Below are 6,000 nucleotides of genomic sequence, written 5' to 3'. Positions count from 1 at the left end.
GGAGATGGGGTCTTTTCCGGAGTGGCTGGGTCATGGAAAGTTGAAGAGTTGATGAAGTGCTACTCCCCAGTGGATGCACTATACTGGCTGTATTGATAGAGTTCAAGGGAAGCAATTTCAGTTATTAGACACTAACTGAGAGCTAAGGTTTTATTTTTCAATACAGACTGTCCTTGCTCGTATTTGCTGTCATTGATACAGTAGATAGTGTTTTGTGATAACAGTATCATCACGGAGAACCATAGTATGTCAGGAAAGATTTTTTAATATGATCCATCACAAGGGCAGTAACAAAAGCCCAAAAATGTGGAAGCATCTGTGTCATTTCAACAGAAAGCTAACTTTGGCAGAGTTACAGGTCTGGAAGAAAAGTTGCCCTTTGAAATTCTTATGTCCAGTGAAAGCTCTTCTCCCTGCTTTCCAGCCAAGTAGCTGGGAGTGGAACATCATGCTTCTCAGCAGACTTTATTAACTCAATTAAACTAAAGAGATATAAAGTAAATTACTGCATCCTAATTATACAAAAATATCGATAAACAAGCAACAAAAACAATTATATAATGCACTCTGAAATTAAGATGTTTGAACCACTAACAATTTAAATCAAAGCAACAGTAATAAAATAAGTGTAATGTCACTAATTACATCATTTCATCTTTCAAAGTAAAAAAGATAAATTTTTGTTGACCTGGTGTATTTTGGCATTTTAAACTATAGAAATGGAACATGAATGGGTTTGACTTACGCAGCAGCACAGAGAAGTACATCTTTTGTGGAGTGAGAAGCTGAATATGCAGTGACGGGGGAAATATATGCTTATAAGAAACCTTCACTCGGCCTAGTAGGCTGTGGTGAGGTAGGAAACTATTGCCAGGCATCTGTTGCCTGCAACCAATTTCTTCTTCTTAAGCTCTGTTACAGTGGATTGATTAAAATTCCCAGCTGATATACTCAGACTGTGTTTGATAATTGCTAGTGTTTTCTACATCAAGACTGACAACAACAGAATTGGAGCTCAGTGATGTTAAAACTGGTCTGTGACAGCTTTGATTTCAAATAGAACAGTATTCTTTTAGACAAATAGTAGAGGGAGGTTTGGGTTTTTTTTCCCTTTCTTTCTTCCCCCCTCCTTCCTTCTTTGTTTTGAAAACCTAAGATTGTGCAATCCAGGGAGGTTTGGGGGCATTACTTTGATTAGGTAGAGCCATATGTCCCTCAAACAAATGAGAACAATACTGATACTGAAGATGAAAAGAAGCCAAAAAATACAGTAAGCTGCTGCCTGCACAGTAAAATTGGGTTTTTTTTTTTGGAGTTCTTGACCTGATCTTTTTGGCACATGGGAACTTCTGTGAAAAAGCAGCATTAAAAGGTCACTGGCAGGTTCAGTCTTACTCCTGCGGGATAGTATCATTAGCTTCACTGATGGCTGGATTTGGCCCAGGCAGGGTAATATGATCAAAAACTAAAACAGTAGATGTTACATTTTTGTACACTTAATGTGCTGTTTCAGAGTAATATGAAGCAAAGTTATATACAAAGAAAGACTGATTATAATGTCATGTAAGAAAGAACCCCTGTATAGACCTTAGAAAGAAAATTACTTGGGTCTTTTGTAGAGTAAGAAGCTGAGCTTGCAGTGGTGGAAAAAATGCAAGAGTGTGTAATAATCAGTGCCCACAATGACCCCAGGTTTTCTAACAAAATCAGCTGTCAAAAGATCTGACCCATCCAAATACAAGCCATGGAAATGCACCCTTCTACACCATTGCCTTGAACCAATCAATAACAATTCAATCCAGGCAGAATTCAGGCAGAGCCTATTATAAGCCATCTAAAACTGAATTGCTGTCAAAGAATTAGACGTGAAGGGGATTGCCATACTAGTATCTGATGGGAAAAAATACTGCCAGAGTTTAGTAAGGTAGGACAGTCTCAGTTATTGCTCAGTGCCAACTGCTTAAAAAATCCAGAATGATACTGAAAATATTTTAAATATCTAAAGATAAATGAAGATTGACAGCCTTGGCTTTGATCCTAGCAGGAACTGAGGCAAGTGAAAATATGGTTGTGCTTATTATTTCCTGTTGGTCAGAAATTTGTTTGACCTGTGGCTCGATCCAGAACAGAAGATAGATTTCACTCATGCACATTGAATTTGTATAAAGCTCTAGCTACTCCTGCTGTGTGAACAAGAACTGCATTTCCTTTTGCAGGAACAGAGAAAAGGAAGGTGTTACAGTATAAGAGGAATGCTTTTATCTTTATTTTTTCTTTTTTCGTTGCTGAACTCAGAAGGTCCCTAGTCTTGGACCCTTCTATTAAAAAGTTCTCCACCAAATTGTTATTTTATCTTTTTGTTCTAATCTGAGTGCAACTATATATGGATTACCAAGTGTTTTGCACAGAAGAGGAAAGAATTAGAATTTTCATTCTTTTATAATGGTGTTATTGTAAGTACACATTTTATTATTAGTTGTCTGCTGACACAAAATGAGTGAAATACTTTTTATTTGCTGAACACTAAAAATCTCATTTTATATATTGCACTAGAAGCACCCTAACAATAAGAGTACTCCTTTGTTACTTAGAAATTTGGTTAGATGGAGGTACCTTGAAAATACTGCTCCTTGAGCTTACCGATGCTTTCAGGACAGGGTTGGGAGGACGGTACAGATGGGCTCATTATTCAGTATCCCTGCTGACTGGTTAAGTGCACTGTTACAGATTGCTCGAGTGGATGTGCTGTGAAGCAGCTTTTAATATGTAAGGAGATGAAACAGGGCCCATTAGGGAAACAAGGGAAATGTGAGGTAATGACTGGTTAATACCCTTGGGTGTGAGGGTGTAAGGTGCTTGCTCTTGAACCATGCCTTTCAGTGACTGAAGAGGTAATTTGAGTGTTCACTTGGATTGGCATCCAAGGAAACTATTTTGGATTGATAGGGGTAATCAAATGTTATATTAATTTGGGGGTTGCGTGCACATTTGTAAGTCATTGGCCATCTTACCCATGTTGTGTTACTCCCAAGGCACTCCTGTCCACAGAGTGGCTCACTTGTTTCTCCTCCTGCCTGCATTTTTCTTTACCTCCTGTGGCTGACATCTTTCCTGCCAGATGTGTCTTTTCCACAAGGTAATTCTCTTCACTGCTCACTGCTATCCTGGGGGATTCTAGGGCTGTCAGCCACACTTCTACCTTCTGCAGTTCTGTCTCTTTTTCTTGCACATTTTTCTTCCTTTGCTTGTCTCTTGCCACTGCTGCCTTCTGTTTCTCTCCTAGTCTGGACTTCACTGCACCCTGTAAAAACAAGAAAGGCTCAGGCGCAGCTAAGAGTCAGAGATTGTCGCATTTGAAAATCATTCTATGAAGAGTATCCTCTGAACCAGAAAGCCAGAGATTAAGGTCTTAACTAGTTAAAGAGGACAAAATTGCCTTTGTGGCTATAAATAGCCCTCAAAAGGAAATATTAAATGTGTTTTGGATGGAGAATAAAATACTTGGCTCTGTAATGCATTGAAAAGCTGCACATTTCTCAGTTCTTGAGCTTGCAGTTTTTGCTTAGTGGAGATAGTATCTCCAGTCTACAGTTACCTTTGACAGATAGTATATAATCAGTATTCACCCATATGTTGTCTCTGTTTAATATATAGAAATAAGAACCATAAAATATACCATAATTAGACAAGCTACAGGCTTGCTGAGACGTAAGATACCCTCTTCTGTGCTGTCAGTTATCTTTTCTTGAGGTTTCCTTCTTGCTGCTACCTTGACATATAATTCAGGTACATATCCTGACTATCTACTACAGCCCCACTTATTGTAGTTTTTTATATGATAAAACCTTAAAAGAAAGATATTTACATGCCCCATTGAGAGCACATGGAATATTCTCTGTTCATAATGTTACCCAAGAGCATGTTGAAGTAAGAAACTTTCTAGTTTTTCTTTATTTATATCTACGTAGCTGTGTAAATACCAATTCAAGAGTATGAGAAAGTCCCCTGAAGATAATAAACAGCTATGTCATATATAGTGGGAGTTCTCTGTACCTTTCTATGACTGACTCATCAAATAACTTCATTCCAAACACATTGGATACGTCATGGATGCAGAATGGCTTTTGCATTTTACTTTTAATTTACACTCCACCAACTGTATTATCTTCCTAATAGAGCTATTTATCAGGGTGGTGATTGAGTCTACTTTACATTATGTCTTTTGAAAAATATCTAAATTAGGATGGTCTAAAACTCAAACAAATTATGGGTACTTCAGTTGCTTATGTTTGTGCTCCATGGGCAGCAATTTACCCAGTGTTTTTCCAATTCAACTAAATGGGAGACAGCTGGGGGCTAGCAAGACTCATCTTACCAAAGCATAGATATTTTAAACAGCTGGCAATAAACTGTAATTTATATCTATAAAGTAAAATATTTCCCAGAAGAAGTACCTTTAGAGTACACTTGAAAGCTGCATCTGAGCTGACATGAAGGAGAGCTTTGTATCTTATTGCCATAGGCTAGGGCTTCAGTTTATAATTAATTTATATGCTGTTCCTCTGAAATGCTGTAACTTTTATTATTAATCAATTTAAATTGAAAGAAGTAGTAGTTCTAAGAATTAAAACCAGACTTCCTTCAGTAATTGAATTCATCAAACTAGTTTCATAAGTAGTAAATGTGACTGAACTCTGTATGATGAGAACATCAGTGAAGCTAAATTCATGTACATCATGAACTTCACAAAGTCTGTATTTCACTCTGTCTTTTCTAAACTGTTATCGGTGATGCTCTGGAGAGGGCTAAGCGAGTTATCTAGAGCACTGAGAGTTACTGTATTTCATAAGAATCTTGACTTAGCTTTTTCCACACCAGATTCTGATTGCTGAAAGATTTAAATACATTGTCTTTTAAAATCTCTTCTCTGTCATTCTTTTCAGAACCAGGAGATACACTTTGTCTTAAAACACACACAGTGTTACAAGACTTGCAAAGCACTCTGTTTCTGTTCTTCTCTAATTCTTTGAATGTGCTGTCTCCATTAAACTCAGCAGGCCAACACAGTTGTAGGGTCCATGAGATATGTATAATGGAAGTTGTGTTATCAGAGCATCTGAGAGGTTGTTGTGGTTCAGTGACATTGAATAAAATCAAGAAGATTCTATTGTTTTGAAATAAAAGCAGTGCATGCAAGGAGATGAATGTGATGCCCTGAAGATCTGAGGCATTTGAGCAGCCTGCAGGTAATAAAGAGATTAATGTGTAGTAACTCAGAGTAACCCAAAGCAGCAAATGTGGTCTCAAGAAATAGTATTGGTATTTGCCTTTACAGAATCATAGCATCAACTAGGTTGAAAAAGACCTTTAAGATCACCAAGTCCAACTGTTACCCCAGGACTACCAAGCCCACCACTAAACTGTGTCACTACGGGTAAACTGGTCTACCCTCAAGACCTCCCCTTACGGCTGCCCCTCATGATCTCCCCTCAAAGCCACCTCTCATCTGCCCCACATAGTGACCCCTGCCCCCCCATGGCCCCCCCTCCCTCCCAATGGTTGACCCTGCTCTCCCCTCATGATCTTCCCTCATGATCTCCTGTCATGACTGCCCCTCCCCTCTCACAGCCACCCCTCACATCCCACGGCTGCCCTTGCTCTCCCCTCATGATCTCCCCTAATGGCTGCCCTTTCTTTCCCCTCACAATCTTCCCTCATGGCCACCCATTCCCTCTCCTCATGACCTTCCCCCATGGCTACCCATTCTCTCCCCTCACAATCTCCTCTTATGGCTGGCCCTCCTCTCCCCTCACAATCTCCCCTCACATCCACACTTCACCTCTCATGATCTTGCCTCATGGCCGCTCCTCCTCTCCCCTCACGATCTCTCCCCATGAATGCCTTTCCTCTCCCCTCCTGATCTCCCCTTATGACTGCGCTTCACCCCTAATGGCTGCAACTCCTTTCCCCTCACAGTGTCCCCTCATGGCCACCCATTCT

The 6,000-nt window shown here is 39.6% G+C and overlaps 1 long non-coding RNA gene across 1 annotated transcript; it reads right to left on the bottom strand.

The window, feature by feature from the left end:
- Positions 1-249: 249 nt before the first annotated feature.
- Positions 250-4,991, bottom strand: LOC133207651 (uncharacterized). Its single transcript, XR_009724107.1, has 2 exons — positions 4,455-4,991; positions 250-3,301 (listed from the first exon to the last, which is right to left on the bottom strand). It is a non-coding gene; the product is annotated as an uncharacterized LOC133207651 (long non-coding RNA).
- Positions 4,992-6,000: the final 1,009 nt, after the last annotated feature.

Source organism: Neopsephotus bourkii, unplaced genomic scaffold (assembly GCF_033783945.1).
Source record: "Neopsephotus bourkii isolate Nb327-2 ecotype Australia unplaced genomic scaffold, CSIRO-AGI_Nbou_v1 NB_234, whole genome shotgun sequence".
NCBI lineage: Eukaryota > Metazoa > Chordata > Aves > Psittaciformes > Psittacidae > Neopsephotus > Neopsephotus bourkii.
The sequence above is the reverse complement of the archived record's forward strand: the minus strand, read 5'-3'. Positions and strand labels throughout refer to the sequence as shown.